The sequence below is a fragment of the Macrotis lagotis genome, chromosome 1 (assembly GCF_037893015.1).
Source record: "Macrotis lagotis isolate mMagLag1 chromosome 1, bilby.v1.9.chrom.fasta, whole genome shotgun sequence".
Classification (NCBI taxonomy): Eukaryota; Metazoa; Chordata; class Mammalia; order Peramelemorphia; family Peramelidae; genus Macrotis; species Macrotis lagotis.
In genome coordinates, this window is record NC_133658.1 from 368,836,513 (window position 1) to 368,862,481 (window position 25,969).

Sequence of the window (25,969 nt, forward strand, 5' to 3'; positions counted from 1 at the left end):
AAAATTGATTTGTAATTTTGTTTCTCTATTTTGGCTCTCTTGGTTTAGGTATCAACATCATATTTGTATTGTAAAAAGAATTTGGCAGGTCCTCTTCTTTACCTATTTTTCCCCGAATAGTTTACATAGTGTTGGAATTAATTGTTCTTTAAATATTTGGTAGAAGTCATTCAAAAATCCATTTGGTGCTGAATTTTTTTAAGGGAGTTCAGTGATGACTTATACAACTTTTTTTTCTAAAATAGGATTATTTAAGTATGTTATTTCTTCCTCTGTTAATCTGGGTAGTTTATATTTTCATAACTATCCATTTTACTAAGATTGGCAGATTTATTGGCATAAAATTGGGCAAAATAGTTCCAAACTATTACTCAGGTTCTTCCTCATTTTTGGTTGTAAATTCACTCTTTTCATTTTTGATACTGGAAATTTTCTTTTCTTTTTTCTTTTTTTTTATCAAATTAATCAAAGGTTTATCTACTTTATTGTTTTTTCCATAAAACCATCTCACTTTTTATTTATTAGTTCAATCAATATTTTCTTACTTTCAATTTTATTAATTTCTCCTTTGTTTTTCAGAATGTCTAATTTAGTACATAAATATGAATTTTTCAATTGTTCTTCTTAAAGTTTTTTTAGTTATATGCCCAATTCATTGATGTCCTCTTTATTTTATCCATGCATTTAGAGAAATAGAGTTTTCCCTAAGAATTGCTTTGATTGTGTCCCATAAATTTTAGTATGATGTCTCACATTTGTCATTCTATTGGATAAAATTATTGATTGTTTCTGTGATTTTGTTTTTCCCACTCAAGATTAGATTGTTTAGTTTCTAATTAATTTTTAGTTTGTCTTTTCATGGTTCTTTATAACATGTAAATTTTATTGCTTTATTGCGTCACGAACTGAAAAGGCTGGATTTAATATTCTGTCTTTCTGCAGTAGATTGGGAGGTTTTTATGCCCTAATACATGATTAATTTTTGTGTAGGTGCCATGTACCACTGAGAAAAAGATATATTTCTTCCTATATCCATTTAATTTTCTCCAGAGGTCTATCATATTTAATTTTTTTAAAATTCTATTTACCTCCCTAATTTCCTTCTTATTCATTTTGTGGTTTGAGTTAGTTTAGTTCTGAAAGGGGAAACTTGAGGTCCCCCACTAGTATAATGTTACTGTCTATAGCTTCCTGCAATTAGGTTATCTTATCTAAGAATATAGATTTAGCATTGCTATTACTTCATTGTATATACTACCTTTAGCAAGATGAATTTTGTTTGTCTCTTTTAATTAGGTCTATTTCTGTTTTTTCTTTATCTGAAATCAGATAGCTACTCCTGCTTTTTTAACTTCAACTAAAATATTATAGATTTTACCTCTATACTTAAAATTTCTTCTTCAAATGTGTTTCTTGTAAATGACATGTTGGAGGATTCTAGTTTTTATTCCACTCTGCTATCTGCTTCCATTTTATGGGTGAGTTCATCCCATTGACATTCCTATGACACACACAATTTATAATTGCTAACTATGTATTTCCCTCCATTCTATTTCCCCCACCCCTATTTAATACTTTTCTCTTTTATACTTTTCTTTCTTCTTTCACCCTGTCCCACCTCATCAGTGTTTTGTTTCTGAATACCACCTCCCTCAAACTGCCTTCACTTCTATGAGCCCCCACTCCCTTTTCTTCCCCCCTTTCCTTCCTACTTTTGTGCTCCCTTCTGCCTTATATCTTATCTACTGCTACCTTTTTTATTCATTTTTCTCCACCTACTTCCCTTTGGGTAAGACACTCTATGTACCCAACTGATTGCATATATTATTCCCTCTTTGAGCCAAATCTGATGAGTAAGGTTTAAAGAATGCTCACCCTTTTCCTTAATTGTTATGGGTCTTTTATACCTCTTCATGTGATATAATTATCCCATTCTTCTTCCCCCTTTCCTCTTTCAGTACAATCCTTTTTTTAACTTCTTAATTTTTTTATATCAACACATCAAAGTCAAATTATATCCATACCTTCTACTATGTATACCCTTTATAACTCCTCCTAATAGAGATACAGTTCTCAAGAGTTGCAGTATTATCTTGTGTAGCAATGCAAACAGTTCATCCTTATTAAACAATTTTCTCCCTGTTTCCCTTTTTATGCTTCTTTTCAGTCTTGTATTTGAAGATCAAATATTCTGTTCATCTCTGCTATTTTCATCAAGGAAATTTGAAAATTTTCTGTTTCATTGAATGTCTTTCTTTTTCCCTGAAAGGTTGTTCTCAGTTTTGTTGGGTAGCTGATTCTTGGTTACAATGCAAGTTATTTTGCCTTCCAGAATCTCATATTCCTGGCCTTCTAAACCTTTATTATAGAACCTGCTAAATCCTGTGTAATCCTGACCTGACATTTGAATTATTTCTTTCTGGCAATTTGCAGTATTGTTTCCTTGATCTGATAATTCTGGAATTTTGTTATAATATTCCTTGTTATTTTTGGTTTTGGATCACTTTTAGGAGGTAATTTGTCATTAGTTTCTTTCAATGATGATTTTGCCCTCTCATTCTCAGATATTAGGATAGGTCACCTTGATTTCTTAAAATATGTTGTCCAGAATCTTTTTTCTGATCTTGGCTTTCTAGTAATATAATAATTCTTAAATTATCTCTCCTGGATCTATTTTCCAGATCAGTTATTTTTCCAATAAGATGTTTTCCATTTTCTTCTATTTTCTGATTTTTTAAAAATTTTGTTTGGCTGATTTTTTAAAAAAAATATTTTTATTCAAGGCAATGGGGATTAAATGACTTGCCCAAAGTCACACAGCTAGGCAATTAAGTTTCTGAGACTGTATTTGAACTCAGGTCCTCCTGACTCCAGGGCCAGTGCTCAATCCACTATGTCACCTAGCTGCCCCTTGACTGATTCTTGATGACACAGAGAGTCATTATCATCCACATGACCAATTATAATTTTTAAGGAATTATTTTCATCAGCTTTTGTATCTCCCCTTTGATTTGGTCAACTCTATTTTTTAAGGAATTGTTTTCTTCTATCAATTTTTGTCCTTTTTTCCAAGTTATTGATTCTTTCTTGCATAACTCCTTTCTTTTCCTTCTTTTTTTCTACCTCTCTTTTTTTTTGAATTTTAAAAATCCTTTTTGAGCTCTTCATATATTGCTTTGAAGTTTCACATGTTGGCATTTTGAACAATATTGTGCTCTTCAGAATCTCCACCAATATACCAATGGACTCCAAACTCTACTCTCCAAATTATTCCTCTTCATCTTCCTTCTTATCAGCATGGCTTACCCAGATCTCATGGTTGATTTTTTATCTTATCTAGCCAAGAATTGGGTCACTTAATGAACATATTCACACTTTAAAAAAAATCTCCTTTAAGTGTTGTCTTTCCCCATTAGGAAATAAACTCCTTTAGATCAGGAAATGATTTGCTTGCTTTTATTTGTATCTTCAGTACTTAACTTAGCACAGGGTCTGAAATATAGTAAGTTCTCTTTGTCTCTTTTACAACTGATCTCTTCCTCTCTCTGTTTAACATACACATACTCACACATTATCCATTCACACATTTATCCATTCATATCTATCTATCTATCTATCTACCTGTCTATCTATCTGTCTATCTATCTATCTATCTATCTATCTATCTATCTATCTATCTATCTATCTATCTACCTATCTATCTTTCTATTATCTATCTATCTATCTACTCCCATTGCCTCTTAATCCCTATATAGCTGACTATTCTTACCTTCTCTTAGTTTTGACTCTTGTAGCATATTTTGGATACTCTATCAAGCATATTCGAATTTTATTTATCATAATATCTATAATCACAGGATATGGAAGATCCTAGTGGAAGGAGAAGCAGGTAGGTGGAGAAGGTAGATTGATCACAGATATAGCCTGATGAAAATGAGACCAATACCCCAAAAGCAAAGAGTTTTTGGAAGAGATTACCATTTTTTTCTATAATTAAAGACAGTATAAATTGCTTTCTAGAGCTAAATATTCTACTTTATATCAACCACAAATTTGAAGACATAGCAAAAGGAAGAACCATTTTAATGGTAATAAAGTGGTCAGCTTAGTTAGTCCACTTTAGTTTGTCCTTCATTTTTCAAAGAAGACCACAACATCAGGGAGGTGATGGCATGACAAACACTTGAATTGGATGTAATCACACCTACCTTCTTACCTCAATTGTCAAATAAGATAGTATGGGGAATATAAGGAAGAACAATGGCACATCCATTTTCCTAGCTTATAATTATTATGAATGGGGGAAGCATGAATTATATTTTGTTTACAAAGGATTTTTAAAATAATTTTTCATTTTTTATTTTTATTTAAGGCAATGGGGTTAAGTGACTCACCCAAGGTCACACAGCTAGGTAATTATTAAATGTCTAAGGCTGGATTTGAACTTGGGTATTCCTGACTCCAGGGCCTGTGCTCTATCTAATGTGCCATCTAGCTGCCCTCCCAAATTTTCATTTTAATGAACTCCAACAAGAATATTTCTACAAAGTAGATCAGAAAAAGATTATATGCGAAATTAAAATTTATAATTCAAGTAACTTTTGAAAAGTTGATAATGAATTCAATATATTTTCTAAGCTGCTCTGCTTATGTGTTTCCTGTTGAACTTTCTTTGATATTTCCTAGAAAATACTTCAATAATCCTCTTTTCTTTCTTTTCTTCCTTTTTTAAGGCAATACTATCCCTGGCTCCCTAATCTTCACATCTACCCCCTCCAAAAAAAAGCACATAATCTTTATAACAAGTAAGCCCAGCCAGCAAAACAAATCCAAAAATGGAGCTCTTACTTTGTACCTTAAATCCATCACCCCTCTCTCAGGAGGTGAGTAGTGTGCTCTGTCATCAGTCCTTTGGAGCTATGACTGGCTGTTAGATATGTGCCAAATGAAGAGTTCAGATATGATGTATCTGTAGGTATAACATTTCCATCCAGATATCCCATAGACATTTCAAATATTCTTTTAGGAGTTCATTAAAATGAAAAAATCTTAAATTAAATTTTCAATTTAAAAAATGGAATGGGGGCAGCTAGGTGATACAATGGATAGAGCACCAGCCCTAGAGTCAGGAGTACTTGAGTTCAAATCAGGCCTCAGACACTTAATAATTACCTAGCTGTGTGGCCTTGGGCAAGCCACTTAATTCCATTTGCCTAGCAAAAACCTAACAAAAAAATGGAATGAGTGGGAGGAATGCTAAGGATAATTGATCACTAAATTGGGAAGAGTTCTATACTCATAGAAAATAAGAGAAACCAAGCAGAAACAGTTTTTTCATTCCTTTTTGACACATCAGAACAGATTTCCCTTGGTTTTCTTGTGGGAATAAAGTGGAGAGTATGGAGAAGAAAAAACATTTCTCTCCAATTTCATTCCTACTCATCAGGGTAACAAGTACTTGGCAATAAGAAAATGCATTCTAAGCAGTCTAAGTTAACCTTAGACTGCTTAGACTTAATCTTTTGCTGTCATTTCTGTTATGGGTTGCTTTCCCTAAGCATTGGTGACAAAAACATGCTTCTGAAAAATGAATGTTTACAGCCTTGGTAGCTGTGCTGTTTCTGGTTCTTTAGTAGAAGAGGTGTTTATTGTAATTAAAAAGGTTCTCAAAAGAGACAATAGCCATTGACAGGAATAAGACTAAAGAGCTATGGTTGGCTGGCTGGCTGGCTAGCTATGAGATTTACATCAGAGAGTCACTCATACAGTACAGATCAGACACAATGTGAAATAGTCAAACAGCAATTCTACAAAGTTGTCTTCTCCTCCTGTGGTATATGATAGGTATTTTGGATTCTTGTCTTAATTGTTTGTTAATGAGTTATTGATTGTGAGTCCTTTGGTTTTAAAGTGTGTGTGTGTGTGTGTGTGTGTGTGTGTGAGAGAGAGAGAGAGAGAGAGAGAGAGAGAGAGAGAGAGAGAGAGAGAGAGAGAGAGAAAGGAAATAAATAAAAAGCTATCCCTTACCTAATACTGATTTTTGTAAATTGGGTATCTTTTCTAGAAGTGACCCTGTTAAAACCCTTTTGGGGAGTCTAGAGATATGAACCATACCTAAGGTTTGTATTAGAGATTGTGTTTGGTGATATTCTCTAGGTCAGAATATGAATGAGACATGACCAAAGTCTCATTCCCCTTCTTTGTTGTTAGCTTCCCCTTTCCCCAAGATAAGTACAGCTTTTTATGAAGCCAGAGTCCCAAACTTCTCTCTGGGAAGAGTTGTGGGTAATATGCCAAATACTTATCTTTTCCATGAAATCTACCCCTTCTGTTAGGGTATTACTAACTTTTCAGACTCCCAGATTTGCATTTCCACTATCTCTGACACTATTGCCATAATCTAGTCAGTTGTCAAGTCTTGATGGTTCTTCCTGCAACATCTCTCACATCTGTGCTCTTTTCACCACTCATACATTTACTGTCTTGATCCAGATGTTCATCTCTTCTTGACTGGACTATTACAGTTGTCTATAAATTGATCTCCCTGCATCATGCCTCCTTTCTTTTTTTTCCCTGCCTACTGCTGAAGTGATTTTCCTAAGCATATGCAGTTAATCCTCAGTTTTCATGGGGGGCTATGTTCCTGGGATATGGGGTGAAAGTAAAAGACACAAATATTAATACATTAACCTATTGTAAATAGGGATTAGGTGCTCTTAATCACCAAAAAAAGTATATTTTTCCATTAGAGATTGCTAAAAATATACTTTCCTGCAAAGAATTATTTGCAAATTATTTTTTCTAACACATTAACCATGAAATGATTCATAAAAATGCAGGGGAGAGGAGAGGCAACTCTGATTGGAATGGAGGAGAGATAAATGCAGCATTATCAGAAAACTTCTGAGTAAAAAAGTAAAGGGGCAATTTGCCATCTAATCTCCCTTTAAATCCCTTGGTTAAACTCTTCCCCATGAAAAGCCCATGCCTCAGGGTGCCAACTGGGACTGGTCCAGGAGAAAGACGTTTGATACACTGCTCAGAGACAGTCCTAGCAAACTCTGAGGAGAGAGCTATGGTGACTACCATCTTATTTACCCACAAACTTAGCCACTTTTCCATTTTTCAATTCCCTTATTGCACACTTGAGAAGTTACTTTACCACTTTCTGGAGAGAATTCATAAATATTTTTATATCACTCATTTTTTTTCTCTACTGTGAATAGCTGGGAATATGCTTAGTTAGTCAACATGAAAGTGAAAGTAAGGTTACTGGTTTAAACTCAGGAACCTTGAGGATTGAGTGTATCTGACCATTTCACTCCCCTGCTCTTGGGAGTTAAATGATTCCCAATTGCCTCCTCAGTTTGACACTTAAAACCATTATGAATCTGATTCGAATCCTCCACTCCATATTTATTTTATGACATTCTCCATTATGCATTTGACATTCTAGACTTTCTGTTTGCTATTTCCTACACATCACATTTCATCTTCCATTGTCATAACTTTGCATAGGTTATTTCATTTTCTGCAAAGTACTTCCTCTTCACCTCTCCCTCTTGTAATTTCAAGGACTCAACTCGGGTGCTATTTCTTATACAAGGCATTTCTCACTCCCCACCTTGACTTTCCCAGTTGCTAGTGTTCTCTCTCTCTCTCTCTCTCTCTCTCTCTCTCTCTCTCTCTCTCTCTCTCTCTCACACACACACACACACACACACACACACACATACACACTTTGAATGTGATTTATTTTTACTTATCTGTATAGATGTTGGTGTCCACCATCCCTATCCCCAAGAATATAAGTTCTTTGAAGGAAGAAGTTATTTTTTCAGTCAAAAAATAACCATTTATAGAGCCCACTATGGTACAAGATACTATGCTAAGAGGTGGCAATACAAAATGAGCCAAAAGAAAGTTTCTGACTTCAAGGTCTGTTTGAGAAACATTAAACAAACAAATATGTGTAAACTATATACAAGATAAATGGAAAAAAGGAAAATAGAAAAAAGGCAACATAATTAGGAGGGATTGGGAAACGCTTTCTGTTGAAGATGAAATTTTAGTTGAGTATTAAAGTAAGTTAGGGAAATCAATAAGCAGAGATGATAAGGAGGAGCATTCCAGCAATGGGGGATAGCTAGAGAAAATGCTCAGAGTGGAGAGCTATTTGTGAAAGAGCAAAGAGTACAGAATCATTGAATCAGAGGATATGACAGAAAGTAAGGTATAAAAAGCTTGAAGAGGTAGAAGGGCTAGGTTATGAAGGAATCTGGAAAAAAGGATCTTGTATTTGGTTCTAGAAGTGATAGAGAACCTTTGGAGTTTATTGAATGGAGATAGTGTTCAGATTAATGCCTTAGGATAATCACTTTTGGTAATAGAAAGGAGGGTAGACTGGAGTGAGGAGCAAATTGAGGCAGGAAGAACCACTTGTTGGCTAATGCAATAGTCCAGGTATGAGATGATGAGGACCTGCATGCAGAGGGAGGTTGACTTTAGATTGTGAGCCTGAGGGAATGAGAGGATGGTGTTGCTCTCTACATTCACAGGGAAGGTAAAATGGGGAAGAGTTTGGATGGAAAGATAATGATCTTGGTTTTAGACATGTTGAGTTTAAGATACCTATTGAACATCCATTTTAAGATGTCTGAAAGGTAGTTATAGGAGACTGGAAATCAACAGAAAGATTAGGGCAAGATACCATTTGAGAATTATCAGCAAAGAGATGGAGACTAAATCCATGAAAGCTGATATGATAAACAAGTGAAATAGCACAGAGGGAGAAAGGATGAGGACTCAGAACAGAGACCTATGTGACACCTATCATGATCTGGGTGAGTTTTCAGCAAAGGAGATAGTGCAAGTGCAGTCAGATAGGTAGGAAGGACCACCAGGAGAGAGTGCTGTCTTGTTTAGCAGGAGAGAAAAGAGGATCAAAGAGGAGAGTGTAATCAACAATGCAAAGACTGAAGAGAGGTCAAGGAGAAAAAGAACTGAGGAAAGGTCACTGAATTTGTCAATTAAGACATCATTACAACTTTGGAGAGAGCAGTTTTGATGAGGTCAGAAACCAGATTATAAGGGATTAAAAAAAGCAAAAAAGAAACAAAGTAGAGACATTTATTGTGGATGACTTTTTCAAGGAGTTTAGCCACAAAGAAAGAAGAAACATAGGATGGTAGAATGAATGGAAAGATCAAGTTTTTATGTCTCCATTGCCTACCTAGCACATAATAGGGACTAAATAAAGTATGGTGAATTGAATGGAGAATTTAGAGAAAGGAGATTTTACTGTGGACTGAGTGGGCAGGGAGGCCTGCATGAATTAGTGGAACTCAAGCTAGACTTTGAAGCAGGAGCAGGACTCAGATAATCAGAAATGAAAGTGGTTGGTTTTCCAAAAGGATAAAAGATGATAGTGGAAGAAAGAAAGAAAAGAAGGAAAGAAAGAAGAAAGAAAAAAAGGAAGGAAGGGGGGGGAGGAGGAAGAGAGAGAAAGGAGAAAAGGAAGAAAATGAGAGAGAGAGAGAGAAAAGAAGTAAGCAAGAGAAAAATTATCAATTTATAGAATCTCAAACCTGAAAGAACCAAAGAAAACTTTCCATCCAACTCTCACTGTGTAGATGAGTAACAGGAGTTTCTGAGAATTCATGTGAATTTTTTCAAGTCACATAGGCAACAACAACAAGAAGCATAGATTAAATGCTCATTATGTACCAACCACTGTGCTAAGTAATGATGATATAAACAAAGGCAAAAACACAGGCCATGTCCTCGAGCTCACATTCTATTTTTTTTAAATTTTATTTTATTTTCCCCAATAACATGTTAAAACAATTTAATTTTTTTAGTATTGAGTTCCAATTTCTTTTCTTTTCACCTTCACCCCTCTCCCCTCCTTTTGAGATGGTAAGCAACCCAACATAGGTTGTACATATGCAGTTATATAAAACAATTCTATATCATTCATTTTGTACAAGAAAACTCAAATATAAAAAAGAATGAAAGTTGAAAATGTTATACTTCAATATGTTATTTAGACAGTATCAGTTCTTTCTCTGAAGGCAGGTAGCATATTTAAAAATGATTTCTTTAGAATTGTTTTGAATCATTGTATTGCTGAGATAACTAAGTCATTTATTGTTCTTAGTACAATACTGTTGTTACTGTGTACAGTGTTCTCCTGATTCCATTGACTTCACTTTGCATCAGTTCATGTCTTTCCAGGTTTTTCAGAGAGCATTCAGCTTCTCATTTCTTTTCTTTTTAGAGGACAAGTACATTTATTAACTTCACATGTTTTTCCCTTTTCCCCTCTCCCCCCATCATCCCTTATAGCTAGGCATTGAGTATAACTTCCAGGCATCCATATGTACAAACCCACCACATTTTTAACTGGCCTTGTGGTAGAATCTTTGCTCCAGACTGATCACATGACATGTTGCTTGTCATTTCTTACAACATAATAATATTCCATCCCAATGACATACCACAACTTATTCAGTCATTCCTCAGGTTTTGGGCATCCCCTGGATTTTTAATTCACAGCCATCACCAAAAGAGTTACTATAAAAATTTTTATACAAATACAGTTATCCCTTCTACACCACAGAGGTTAGAAGTATGAAATATCTGCATAAAGATTTTTGATCCTCCCTTCATACCAGAGAAAAACTATGAATTATTGTGGTATAAAAGATAAAATAAAATATCTTGTAATACTATCCATATATTTTATGCATTTCTGAGTTTCTAAGCTTTTCTGTATTATCTACTGACCTTTGTGTGTCATCTGTGGCTTCTGCAAAACTTCCCCAAAATTCCCATTTAGTTTCTTATGCTGAACTGTGATATATCAAAAGTAATATGGGGACAGTCATGATGTGGAAGGAATAACTGTAGGTCCTTTCCTTTTTTTTTATTTGACCTAGTAGTATTGTTAGATCAAAGAGTACACAGATTAATTACCCTTGGATTATTGCTCCAAACTGAAAGAATTTATATTCTAACATAGTAGATAACATGCCAGCATATTATATGATTATGAGAAATATAGGATATAAATGGATTAAAATTTACAGAGAAGTTACTAATATATGGGGGAATTTGAATCCATATTTTTCAGTTGTGAATACAGTAATCTATTGGACAGAGTCCCCAGTAGTTTGAAGGGGCACTGATTAGATTAGTGAAATTATTATGAATAGGAATTATTTCATTAATTTTATTTGGATTTCTGGCCTCTAGCACCATGGCTGGCACATAGTAGGTACCTAATAAATGTTTGTTGATTATTTGGCTCAGGTGAAAGTCTAGATAGGAATTAGAGATATTTAGACTTATGGAATCCTAGAAGTTCATCCCATTTACTATGCAGATGAAGAAACAGGTTCAAAGACTAGATTAAAATTACACTATTTGTTAATATCACAGGTGAAACTAGGACCAAGATTTGTATGCCCTTTGAACTGTACCAAGCTGATTTAGAGCATATTGTGAAGGTCACAATATCTTACCTTGAGTGCCAGGTAAGGTTCTTGCACTTCATCCTGTAGGAAATTACAGGTTTTTAGTAGGCTGAAAAGTCCAGCTTCCACTCTCAAAACCTAATTTTACTTTCTTTACTTATAGATGATTCAGTCCCAATGATTTTAGTTTTCCTCAAACACTTCCCAGCTCATATTCATTTTCTTTTGGGTGTTGTGGTAGTCTCATCTTCTCATCTTATGTTCTTGTCTTTTCTCTTCTATGGCAGCTTGTCCTCCTCCTAGACTGGGTAATAGTATTCTTCATGAGAAACACATGGTGCGTTCATCACACAATTTTATTCATATTTATGTGGGAAACTAAGAATTAAAGACATAAACTTCATTGAAGAAAGTCTACATTACAAATGTTGTTTGCAGTTAGGGATCTTCGGGAGTGAAACAAGCTGACAACAAACCCACATGGAAATTCTCCCAAGAGACTGAATTTAGCTTGTTGACATGGACAGAAGAAGCTCAATGAGGTACACATTAGCACTAAGGCTGGCAGTCAAGTGCAGCTATTTCTGGATTGAGCTTCAATAGTTCTCACTTAAAACCTCCTCAAGTCCAAGAGAGCAACAATCATTTCATATGATTAGACTTAAACAATCCAAGAAATTGACCCATTTATGCACGCTGGCAAACTACTTGACAAGAATTTAAGATTAATTAAAATAAATTTACTTTATTTGATGGGTGTGGAGGAATTCTTCTAACTCTAGCCTGGGATGTCATCTCATTGAAGCAAAACAAAACTTTTTTGTTCTCCAATAAACTCAACTAGGAAGTCCTGAGTGAATAAAAAATGAAAAAAACATACAAAAAGATGTAGTACAATATTTCCTTCTTTCTCATTTCCACGAAATTTCAATGTAACTTTGGCATCAGAAGGCTTCCAGACTGTTGGGTGGCTCCTCCACTTTTCAAAAGAAATGGAAAAGAAACAGAGATGGAAGGAGAGGATATGTGGCTATTCTCATTAGTACAGAGAACCCACATGAATAAGTATGTGTATCTAGTGATACGATGAAATACAAATATGTTACATGATACTAAAAAGAGGCAGAGTGAATAGAGTGGTTCTGAACCTACTGACTATATGATCCAGGATAAGTTATTTAATCTCTTAGTTTTCTGGGAAACTTCCTAAAACTGTAAGCTGAAGAGAAAGTAAAGACCTGCTTTGGTAGAAGAGTCTCACTGGGCTCTCCCTACACCAATGAAATCTCAGATCTAGGCCCTATATGTGAGACCATAGATATAAATGAGGACACAATATCAGGTACTATTTCCTTCTGGAAATCAGAATAGTTTTCTCATCACCAGTGATTTGCTTCTCCAGTTCACTCCAGTCTTCCTCAGATCCCTCCTGAACATAAACTATCCTTTGTAAGAGGTAGTGTGGTGTCATGGAACCCTGCATGTTGGCTTAGAATACTTAAGCTCCAATTCTGGTTCTGATTTTTACTGTTCAGTTTTTGTCAAGGGTCTAGTCTCAGTTTTCTTCATGATAAAATAAAGGGATTGAATTAAATGATCTCTAAAGACATTCTGACCCTAAAATCCCAAGTTTCTGGGTTCTCTATATTGACCTAAAGCACATCTCCTTCTAATTTGCTATGTAATTAATTTTTCTGATTCTATTTTTTCATCTTCTGGTATATACTTCAAAAATTTGTAAAATAATTTTCTAAAGGCATATGTCTTACCATGTAATTACCTTGCTGCTCAAAAAATCATCAGTGGCTCCTACTACCCCTAGAACAAAATTTAAACACTTCAATGTAGTATATGAAGCCCTTCACAATATGATTCCATCTTACCTTTCTTTTCTTTTTAGTTTTTTTTTTTTTTTTGCAAGGCAATGGGGTTAAATGGCTTGCTTGCCCAAGGCCACACAGTTTAGGCAATTAGTAAGTGTCTGAGGCTGGATTTGAACTCAAGTACTCCTGACTCCAGGGCCTGTGCTCTATCCACTGTGCCACCTAGCCACTCCCATCTTACCTTTCTGACCTCAGTTCACATCATTTCCTCATTCAGTCAAAATGGCCCACTCTCAATATTCCCAAATCCTAGATTCCATCTGCTACCTCTATTCCTGTCATAGGTTTTCCTTTGCCTCAATGTTCTTCCTTAACCTCCACTTCTCAGAACCTCCACTTCTTCAAATCTCACTTCACGTCTCATTTCATTTGGGAAGATTTCCAGGTTTCTCCTGCTGTTGTGTTCTCTTCCTTTTCATATTGCTTTGTATTTATCTATTTGTGTGCACACAGAGGTCATAGTAGAATGAAAACTACTTGAAGCAATTACTGAAGATTTTTTCTCCAGTTATATATTTTTCCTGTGGTTTTTAAATTTTAATTTATATTTTATTTTTGCTATTATATGTTATGAAAAGTTTTCAACATTTGTCCACATGCATTTTTATGTTACACAAGATTTTTCTACCCTTGCTTCCCTCTCCTTCTCCCCTCAGTGGCGAATAGTCTACTGATATTGTACACATGCATTTGTGTTTAATGTTTATATATTAGTCATTTTCTATATGAGGAATTAGCTCTAAAGGAAAAGAAAAAAAAACATGGTATAGGAAGGAAAAATATAAAAACATTTAAAAACTGAACATAGTGTTCATTCATATTCTGTAGTTGGTTTTGCCTTGTTTTATTTTGTTTTGTTTTTCTTCTTCTGGATATGGATGGGGTTGTCCATAACAGGTCTCCCAGGTTTGGCTTAGTTCTCTGAACTTCGAGAGGAGCTGCATCCATCAAAGATGATCAACTCACAATGTTATTATTAATGTGTGCAGTATTCTCTTGGTTCCATTCCCCTTGTTCAGCATCAATTCCTGTAATTCTTTGCATGCTTCATTAGGGTTCAATCATTCATGGTTTCTCATAGAGCAATATACTTCATGATATTCAACTCCATAACTTGTTTAGCCATTCCCCAATTGATGGGCATTCCCTAACTTCCAATTCTTTGCCATTACAAAAATAACTGCTATGAATATTTTGGAACATGTGGAACTTTTCATATTTTCTATGATTTCTTCTGGATATAAGCCTAGTGTTGCTATTGCTAGGTAAAAGGGTATGATCACTTTTATTGCTCTTTGTGCATAATTCCATATTTAGTACCATACAATTAAAGTTACTAAATATTTTATAGATCTAGGAATAACAATAACAAAATTAATCTTTTATTGCTCTTTGGGTATATTGCTCTCCATAATGGTTAGATTAGTCCACAATTCCACCAATTAAGCATTAATGTCCCATTCCTCCCACAACCTCTCTAACAAAGATTGTTTCCCCCTTTTTTTGTCAACCTAGCCAATCTGATAGGTATAGTGGTATCTCATAGCTGTTTTAATTTGAAATTTTCTAATCAGTAATGATTTGGATCATTTTTTCATACAATTATATGTAGCTTTAATTTCATCATTTGAAAATTTCCTGTTCCTATCCTTTGATCATTTATCAATAGAAGAATAACTTGTAACTTTATACATTTGATTCAACTCTGTATATATTTTAGAAATGAGACCTTTATCAGAACCCTTAGCTGAGAAAATTGTTTTCCAGCTTTTAGTTTTCCTTCTAATCTTGATTACATTGATTTTCTAAATGTAACAACTTTTTAATTTAATATAGTCAAAATCATCCATTTTGCAGTTTGTAATTCATAATATTTCTTGTTTGGTCATAAATTTCTCCTTTTTCCATAGATATGACAGGTAGACTATTTCTTGATTTCTTATGCCTAAATCCTGTTACCCATTTTGACCTTTGACCTTAATTTGGTATGGGTTGTGAGATATGGATTTTTGCCATACTATTTTCTAGTTTCCCCCAAATTTTTGTCAAATAGTGAGTTCTTATCCCAGAAGCTAATGTCTTTGTATTTTTATAAACAATAGATTACTATAGTCATTTACTACTGTTTCTTTTGTATCTATCCTTAATCCACTCAATCCTTTACTCTTTTTCTTAACCAGTACTAGACAGTTTTAATGACTGCCACTTTATAGTATATTTTAAATCTGGTACAGTTAGACCACCTTCCTTTACATTTGTTTCATTCCTTATATTCTTGACCTTTTGTTGCTGCAGATGAATTTTGTTATTATTATTATTCTTAGATCTGTAAAATATCTATTTAGTAGCTTTAATGGTATGGCACTAAATAAATAATTTAATTTGAATAGAAATGTTATTTTTATTATATTATAACTCGACCTAAACATGAGCAATTGACATTTTTCCAATTGTTTAGATTTGTTTTCATTTGTGTGAAAAAATGTTTTGTAAAAGCACTCATACATTTTCTGGATTTGTCTTGGGAGGTAGATTCCCAAGTATTATTTATTCTCTGCAGTTACTTTAAATGGAATATCTCTTTCTATCGTTTGCCCTTGGACTTTGTTGTTCATTTATGGAAATGCTTATATCCTGCTCCTTTGTTGAATTTCTTAGTTGTTTAGATGGATTTTCTTGGGATCCCTAAACATAGACCATCATATCATCTGCAAAGAATGAAAGTTTTGCTTCCTCACTGCTAATTCTAATTCCTTTAATTATTTTTTCTTCTTTTATTGCTAAAACTAACATTCCTAACACTATATTGAATAATAATGGTGATAACGGGCATCTTTGTTTCACCCTGATCTTATTGAAAATTCCTATTTTATCCTCTTTACATACAATATTGGTTGATGATTTTAGGTAGATACTGCTTATTATTTTAAGGAAAACTTCACTTATTCCTATTGTCTTTAGTGTTTTTAATAGGAATGGATATTATATTTTGTCAAAAGTTTTTTCAACATCTATTGAGATAAACCATATCATTCCTGTTGGTTTTGATACTGATATGTCAATTATGTTGAGTGTTTTCCTAATAGTGAACCATCTTTGCCTATCTGGTATAAATCCTACTTGATCATGATGTATTACACTATTAATAACTTGCTGTAACCTCTTTGCTAAAATTTTATATAAATTTTTGCTTCAATGTTCATTAAGAAGACTGATCTATAATTTTCTTTGTCTATTTTGATTCTTCCTGGTTTAGGTTTCAGCACCATATTGATGTCATAAAAGGAATCTAACAGAACTTCTCCTATTTTTAAAATAGTTTATATATAATTGGAATTAATTGCTCCTTAAATGTTTGCTAGAATTCACTTATTAGTCCATCTGTACCTGGAGATTTTTCCTTAGGGATTTTTTTTGGGCTTCATTTTGTATTTTCTCCTTTATCTTTTTTTTTTTAGGTTTTTGCAAGGCAAATGGGGTTAAGTGGCTTGCCCAAGGCCACACAGCTAGGTAATTATTAAGTTTCTGAGACCGGATTTGAACCCAGGTTCTCCTGACTCCAAGGCCAGTGCTTTATCCACTATGCCACCTAGCTGCCCAATTTTGTTTTCTTGATCTAGGATATTTGGACAGTTTTTTCCTAATAATTTCCTGAAAGATATTTTCCAGGCTCTTGCAAATAATCTCTCCTGGATCTATTTTCCTGGTCACTTGTTTTTCCTAAAAGGTACTTTACATTTTCTTCAGTTTTTTCAGTCTTTTGATTTTATTTGATGGAATCTTGGTGTTTCATAGATTTATTAGTTTCTATTTATCCAATTCTAATTTTTAGAGTTTTATTTTCTTCAATTAACTTTTGAATTTCCTTTTCCAGTTGGTTGATTTTACTTTTTGCTGAGTTGCATACCATTTCTAGTTGGTTGATTTGAGTTTTAGAAGAGTTGCATTCCTTTTTCAATTGGTCAATTTTATTTCTTGAAGAGTTAGTCATTTTCCAGTTGATTTTTTTTTTACTTTTAAAGGAGTTGATTTCTTTGGTCAATTTTTCGTAATTTTTCTTCATGGTCCTCATTTCTTTTTTCCATTTTTTCTTCCTTTTTTGGTTTTTAAATTCTTTTTAATGTTCTTCTATGAGATTTTGGATTTCATTCCAATTCACAGCCTCCTTTAAAGTCTTCCCAAGTAGGTAATTTGTCATGGTTTTCTTCTTTTACTGCATAGTAGCTTTCTATGGTTAGTGATTTAGCTTTTTTGCTCATTTTCCTTATTGAGTTCTATTTCTAGGGTATAAGGAATATAGTCCTGAACTTTTTATGTAGGAACTGGGGTCTGATTCCTGACTTCTCGCAGGCCAAAGTATTGCCCATACAGCCTAGGCAGTGCCTATGCAGAAGTTTGTTACCAATTCAGTCCTGTCTTTTGCCCCAGGGTTCCCAGAGTTCTCAGGGTTCAGACTATCTGGGGTTGGAACCTTCTCTGTTGGGTTGCTATCCAGCTGGTGGAGTCTGTGCTTTTGTCTACCTGCCAGGACCTGGACTTCACTATGGCTAAAAGCCTCCCGCTGGTTTTCCCACTCTTCTGCGTAGCTATGCTTTACTTCCCCTTTCTTCACCAAAGAGACAAATCTTCATTGAGGATCCTCTGTGATGTTTACAGTTGAAAACTTGATTCTCTCTCTCTCTCTCTCTCTCTCTCTCTCTCTCTCTCTCCCTCTCTCTCTCGGGATCTGTAGTTTTAATGTCTGTGTGTCTGTGTAGAGGCTTCATTTAATGTTGTGTGGGGAAAAGCTCCAAGAGCATTCTAGCTTCATGCCACCATCTTGGCTCTGCCCCCTGTTCATTTATATAAATTCAACACCGTTGTGACTTGCACATTGTTGTCCAGTTGTGTCTGATTCTTTGTGACCCTATAGACTATGGTATGCCAATGCTTATCCACAGGATTTTCTTAGCAAAATTACTAAAGTGCTTTCTCATTCCCTTCTCCAGCAAATTAAAACAGATTAAATGACTTGCCCAATGTCACACAGCTTGTGGGTATCTGAGGACTGATTTGAATTCATATCTTCTTGACTCTAAGGTCAGCACTATATCATCCACTGTGCTACCTAGCCTCTTCCAAATGTGCTTAAGCACACAATGTGCTTAAGAACTGTGAGTGCAGTTCAGGTCTGTGATTAGGGCTAAGAGCCCATGCTATGACAGTGGAAAAAATCAAAGAAATGTTCTTTCAACCTCTTCTACTACTTTCTTTGTGTCTCTCAGGGGGATGGGGAATGCTTAGCTCTGGACTTGGATCTGTCTTGGGAGATCTTCACCCCTAAGAGACAGATCAGTTTCCTTTTTTCCCCTTATACTTCTGTTTCCTTATTTTCCTGTCCAAGAGTAGAATTCTGGGGAAGAACTTTTCTATAAAGCTTAGGCATGACTTATGCCTATTGTCTACAAATTCCTTTTGGGAAAGTTACTGAATATACATAGTAGTAGGTGAGAAAGTATCAGGTGAGAAAGTTACTGAATATATTGTGTACTAGAAATCAGTAAAGGATAGTTATTTATTTCTTCTACCACAAGGGAAATGGTTAAAACATAAAAGGCAAATAAAGGATACATTGACAAACACTTCAAACATGAAAAAATAACCATCACTCCTATTATGCTTTCCTGGAAGATTGGAAAGATGCCAGAGAGATAGGTGGGACAGTTAAAAAATTTTTAGTTTCACTTCAATCTGTTTGAGTAGCACTTTAAATTTGAGGTCTTCTGACAATCTTGAGCATGCTCTATATTCCTTTTAATGATCATTCTTCCCTCCAAGAAGGATAGAGTTGTGGGAAGCTTCCTTTTATCAGTCTATCTTTTTTTTAAATAAATTTATGAATCTCAGATTCATAAAGGTACTACCAGGGTTGACTTTAGAGGTAGCTAAGGATTTAAGATCCAGTTTCAGACCTACACAGATTAAATACATGTCCTTGTTCCCAAGTATTCATGATTATGATAGCTATTGCTAGGAAAGAATCATTCAAAAAAGAATTGGGTTCCAAAAACAATACTCAAAAGTAAGAAAGAGAGAAAAAAAGGTGGTGATCCTATCCTTTATCTACTCTTTCCTTTATTACAATGTCAACTGAATGAGTGGCTTTTTTTCCTTAATGGGCAATCTTCCCATCCATTTTAATTGGAAGAAAAGGGACAAACCAAGAATTTCTGGTCATGGTTGTCCATTAGCAAGAAGGCAGAACACACTTCTCACCAGAAGACCTAGCTCTGTTAAATGTTTTTTTTTTTAATAAATGTTTCTTTTCATTTATTTATTTATTTATATTTTATACATTTTATTTTTTTATTTATTTTTTATTCTCATTTTGTACAAATGTTTTTCTTTACAATAATAAAATATACTTGTTTACAAGTAAACAAAATACCCCTCCCCCCATGAATATATTAGACTTGCTTGGGCAAAAAAGTAAAGGGGGGAGAAAAAATTATAATTAAAAAAATAATAGTAATAATTGTAGCTATGGCCAGGTGGTGCAATAGATGAAGCACCAGCCCTGGAGCCATGAGCACCCGAGTCCATATCCAGCCTCATAAACCCAATAATCACCCAGCCATGTGACATGCAAGCCACCCGATCCCCACTGCCCTGCAAAAACCAAAAAGAAGAAAAAAAAAGACCCAAAATAAAATAAAATAGTAATAATAGTAGGGGTGGCTGGGTGGCAGACAGAGCATTGGCCCTTGAGCCAGGAGCACCTGGGTCCGAATCCGGCCCCAGACACCCAATGATCACCCTGCTATGTGGCCCTAGGCAGGCCACCCAGCTCCACTTGCCCTGCACCCTCCCCCAAATAATAATAACAAAAAATGTGTTTCAGTCTTTGTTCCAAAATCATCAACTCTGTCGTGAGTGGATCACATTCTTTATGATAAGTCCATCACAAGTTACTTCCATATTTTTCCAATGTTGCCATTGCTGATCGCAACTCCCTCCCTTCTTATTTCTCCACTACCATGTACTATATTTTCTCTCTCCTTTCATTCTGACTCTGCTGTAGGGTTGCTGAGTGGTGCAGCAGACAGATCCCTGGTCCTGGGGCCAAGAAGCCCTGAGCCCCCATACCACCCCTTAGGCCCAGAATCCACCTGGCCCTATGGTCCTGGGCAGGCCATCCAATCCCAGCCCCTTGCAAGAAGTAAAAAAAGAAAATGTGTTATATCTGACCACTGTCCCCCCATGGTCCATCCTCTCCTCCTTTATTCACATCCCCACCCCTTCCCCCTGCTCCCCCCTCCTTCTTACTCCAGTTGTCTATACCCCATTGAGTATATTTGCTGTTTCCTCTCCTAGCCATCTCTGATGAGAGCAAATGTTCCCTCATTTCCCCCTTGCCTCCCCCCTTCCATATCATTGCAATAGCTCATTGTAATAAAAAAATCTTATTATGTGAAATAGCTTGGACTATTCCCCCTCTCCTTTTTCTTTCTCCCATTCCATTTCCCTTTTTTTCTTATTGACTCCATTTTTACACCATACTTTATCTTCGAATTCATCTTTCTCCTGTGCTTCAACTATAAAAGCTCCCTCTACCTGCTGTATTAACTGAGATGGTTCATATGAATATTATCAGTATCATTTTTCTATACATGCAGTTCATCCTCATTAAGTCCCTCATGTTTCCCCCCCTCCTCCAAACTCCATGCTTCACCTGAGTCCTGTATCTGAAGATCAAACCTTCTGTTCATCTCTGGCCATTCCAAAAGGAACCTTTGAAATTCCCCTGGTTCACTGAAAGTCCATCTTTTTCCCTGGAAGAGGACATTCGGCCTTGCTGGGTAGTTCATTCTTGGCTGCATTCTAAGCTCTTTTGCCTTCCGGTATATTGTATTCCAAACCCTACGAGCTTCCAATGTAGCTGCTGCTAAGTCCTGTGTGATCCTGACTGCAGCTCCATGATATTTGAACTGTGTCCTTCTGGCTGCTTGTAATATTTTCTCTTTGACTTGGGAGTTCTGGAACTTGGCTATAATATTCCTAGGGTTTGGTTTTTTGGGATCTCTTTCTTAGGGGGATCGGTGGATTCTCTCCATTTCTATTTTGCTCTCTGCTTCTAGAATATCAGGGCATTTTTCCTGTAGTAATTCTTTGAAAATGATGTCAAGCCTCTTTTCCTGATCATGACTTTCAGGTATTCCAATAATTTTCAAATTATCTTTCCTAAGTCTGTTTTCCATATCATTTGTTTTTTCAATGAGATATTTCACATTTTCTTCTAATTTTTCATTTTTTTGGTTTTGAAGTATTGATTCCTGATTTCTGGTAAATTCATCAATCTCCCTGAATTCTATTCTTTGCCTGAAGGATTTATTCTCCTCAGAGAGTTTTCTTATCTCTTTTTCCATCTGGCTAATTTTGCTTTTTAAAGCATTCTTCTCCTCAATAACTTTTTGAACTGTTTTATCCATTTGACCTAAGCTGTTTTTTAGCATGCTATTTTCTTCAGCATTTTTTTTGGATTTCCTTGACTAAGCTGCTGACTTCATTTTCATGTTTTTCCTGCATCTCTCTCCTTTCTTTTCCCAGTTTTTCTTCTAACTCCCTCATTTGATTTTCAAAGTCTTTTTTGAGCTCTATCATAGCCTGAGCCCAATTTCTGTTTTTCTTGGAATCTTTAGATGCAGGAGCTTGTGCTTCCTCATCTTCAGACTGAGTATTTTGATCCTTCTTGGGCTCATTTGCAAAATATTTCTCAATGGTCTTCCTCTTGTTTCTTTGTTTGTTCATTTTCCCAGCCTAAGCCTGTTTTTCGGGGTGGTTCCTGAACTTTTGGGACACTCCCACAAGGGTCTCAGTGTGTGAGGCTTTGTCCTCCCTCCTGGTCTCTGAATGACCATAAGCGCCCCCCTCTGCCATGGGGCTGAGGTGGGGGTGGGGCTGCTGTTCTATGGGGGGGCCTAGACTGCCATCAGGATCTGAATGTGGTCAGAGCCCCAGAGTCCTGTTCCAGGGGCAGAGGACAGAGCTCTGCAGTCTCTCTTCACTCCCCTCCCTCAGCTCAATGGGCTCATGCCCTGGGGGCTCCTGCTTACTGCCTCCACCTGCTTCTGTTTCTGGGTCTAGGCTGCTGAAAGACCAGGCTGCTGGCTGTGTGCCCTGAGGGCTGGGCTCCAAGTGCTCGCTCTGGCAGAGGTCCTCCCACTTTGTGCTGGTGCTCCCCGGGGTGCAGCTCAGGAGACTTCCCCGCTGCTGTGAGCTGAGGCTCCCAGCGCCCTGGGGCTGCCTCTGGGAGGCTGAAGTTCTTTGGCTCTGGCTGGCCGCCCCTCCGGCCCCGGGGAGCAGAGCTTTTCTGCTCTTTTCCAGGTTACCTTGAGTAGGAGAACTGCCTCACTGGGTCCCTTTGTGGGTTCTGTCTCTCGAAAGTTTAGTTAGAGTCCTTAGTTTATGAGTTTTTATCAGAGGTTGCCTAAGACTCGATCCCTTCATGTTGCCATCTTGGCTCCACCCCCTCGATCTCTGTTAAATGTTTTAGGCTAAACTCTGGCTACACTTGTAACCTTATTGTGAACTTAGGCTCAGATTTATATTGTAGATCCTTGAGTACATGCCTTGCCCCCTCAGTGGACTTATTTATCTTTGCATGTCTCACCCCACCATGCTAGCATCAATTACAATGTTCCGAATTTATTTGCTGAAAGAAGGTACTACTAATCTGCCATTAGTAAGATTTTGTTTTGAGGATTTCAAGTAGTGATATTTTGAGTTTTTCCTTTTCTGATCATGGTGAAGTTTTGGTCAACTGCTTTGAGGGTAAAGTGATGTTTTCCCCTCATTTTCAAAGAAAACCGTAACAGCAGGGGGAGGATGCCATGACAAGCACATAGACTGGATATCAGTGAGGGGTGCTGTGCTAAATCACCAGCCTCACTTTCTCCTCCAGAATCACCTGGGTTCAGTGACCAAATATGAATTGGGACAACTGAAGTTGACCTTGGATTTAAGGCAATCAGAGTTAAGTGACTTGTCCAAGGTCACACAAGCTAGTAAGTGTCAGGTCACATTTGAGCTCAGATCCTCCTGATTTCAGGGCCAGTGCTTGATCTACTGTGTCATCTTAAAACCCCCTCTTTGGGGCAGCTAGGTGGCATATTGGATAGAGCACTGACCCTGGAGTCAGGAGGACCTGAGTTCAAATCCGATCTCAGACACTTAATAATTACCTAGCTGTGTGACCTTGGATAAGTCACTTAACTCCATTGCCTTGAAAAAAAAAGCCCTTCCAAAAGCTTGCATTTAAAAGATGGTACAGACCAATCATCTCTTCATTTCCCAGTAGCTGCATGCCCCTGTTCCTTAGTACTTTCCCCATGTCTTTCAGTTTGCTTTTGTATGTCTTGTCCTTTTAGACTGTAAGCTCCTTGAGGGCAGGGATTATCTTTATTTTTTGTATTTTTTATCTCCAGCATTTACTGTGATGCTTGGTACATTGTAGGACTTTTCTACATTGTATTGACTGATTGATTGAAAGTTGTTCTATGTGTTCTGATTGTTACACCAACAGCTGTTCCTTCTGCCCCTATCCTTGGAGCTTCCTGTTCCCTGAGATTTAACAGTGCTGAAATTAGGTCAACCAATAAGCCTACAATGACTTCTAAATGGTGAATTTAAAGGATAATTCTTCAAAGGGTCAAGCTACAAACTTCATTGGTGTCTTATTTTAATAAACTGCCACATTCAACCCAGCCTTCAGCCATCACTACTACCCTGAACAGTCAGCAGTCTTCAATATTGAGGCAACAACCTTCACCAGACAAAAGATCATAACTTGATGAAGTCTCAAATAATGGCTAGCATGTTTTAGCAGTGAAGACTTTTTAAATTAAGGTATGTACATTTTTAATGTTGCACAGTTAGTAGACTATAGTAAAGGTAAACATAACATTATAGTATAGTAAGCATAACTTTTATATGTATTTGCAAACCAAAACATTCATGAGAATAGTAGTATTGTAATATTAGCTTTATTGCAGTGATTTGTATCCAAACCTACAATATCCCTAAAGTATGCCTATACTAGCATGTGACTCTGGGAAAGTCATGTATCCTTTCAATGTTCCAGGCAATACAGTAAGACAATTAGTTGAAGAAATGAACCTGGGTATTAGAAGAGAAAATTCCTTATCCAGAGCTCCCCACTGGTAAAAATCATAAGTCTAGTTTAAAAAAGAAAAAAAAATTAAAAAAACTCAACTTGATTCGGAGTCTGAAGACAAATTCAAATAGTGGTTCTGAAACATTATTTGTGTGACCTTGGGTTAACTATTTAACTGCTCTGGAACATAAGTTCTTCATCTGCAAAATGAGGCATATGATTTAAATGACCTCTAACATTCCTTCTTTCTCTCAAATTTTATGCCCCTATGATACAATTAACTATAAAGGGAGAAAGGAGAATGAGAAAGAAGTCACAGAATCCAAAAATGTTATAGACCTTTCAGTCACAACACTAATAAACTAAGTCTTCCATGTGAATTTATGATTCCCCCAGATGGTAGCTGTTTTATCAGTGGTTTGAACTCAATTAGAACAAATTATGACTTATTTTGGTGGGGTGGTATAGGGGTTCAGAGTGTCTTCTGGGCATTCTTAAAGACTCAACAATAACCATACTTGGTTTCTCCATCATCAATTTTTATAGAGAGAGTTTTAGGAAATGGTTATTGGAAAAAATCTGACATCAGACCCCAACTTGGCACTACCCAGTCAATTTAGTCTTTTCCTGAGACCCCTGAGAAGCAAAATGATGGAGGGGTAAGCAAGTTCAATGTTCAGCTTTGTTGCCTTTTAAGAGTTCTTCACTCTGCCAAGTGTGTTGTTAGCAGGTACCCAGGGACTTTGTAAAAGAATATTTGTGCTGGACCTGATTAGTTGAACATTTTCAATTTATTTTAACTTAGTAAATATCTATTAAAGACCTTCTATGCATAATATACTATGTTTAGAGCTGGGGTTTACAAGATGAAAACCAACACAATCCTTGTTTTCAAAGAGTTTAGAAGCTAATACATTATGTGACCCAGGATTAATGACTAGTGTATTCAATTAAGATTCTCTTGATTGGTTGTATGTTGCTACATGAGGAATGGAATTAGCAAGAGCTTGAAAGGAGAGACCCTTTTGCCTCTGGTTTCACAAGAGGACATATACAACTATACATTCTCTTGAGGAAGAAACACACGGACAAACAAAAGTCTTTGGGAAGTAATAGACAAATTGAAGAGTCAATGTTTTGATATGTCTCTGATTTTCAGTATACTTCCATAGAGACTTTAGGGAATTTCTTCTTGGGTGAGATGGAAAGTCTTTCTCTCTTGAAGCTTTGTTGAGACATCTTGCTCCCAGTGGTAAAGCTCAGTCTCTCAGTGCATTTTCTGGCATATTCTAGTTTGGTTTTGTTGTTGTTGTTGATATTTTAATTTGGTTTGGTTTGGTTTCTGCAAGGCAATGGGGTTAAGTGACTTGTCCAAAGTCACACAGTTAGGTAATTATTATGTGTCTGAGGTCAAATTTGAACTCCGGTCCTCCTGACTCCAGGGCCAGTGTTCTCCA

At 36.1% G+C, this 25,969-nt stretch overlaps 1 long non-coding RNA gene across 3 annotated transcripts in view; it reads left to right on the forward strand.

Moving 5' to 3' along the window:
- Positions 1-25,969, forward strand: part of LOC141517983 (uncharacterized) — a 202,843-nt gene that overhangs the window by 66,496 nt on the left and 110,378 nt on the right. For all 3 annotated transcript variants that reach the window (XR_012477043.1, XR_012477041.1, XR_012477042.1), the window contains exon 2: positions 23,922-24,244. This is a non-coding gene — a long non-coding RNA (uncharacterized LOC141517983). The remainder of the gene's footprint in view (positions 1-23,921; positions 24,245-25,969) is intronic.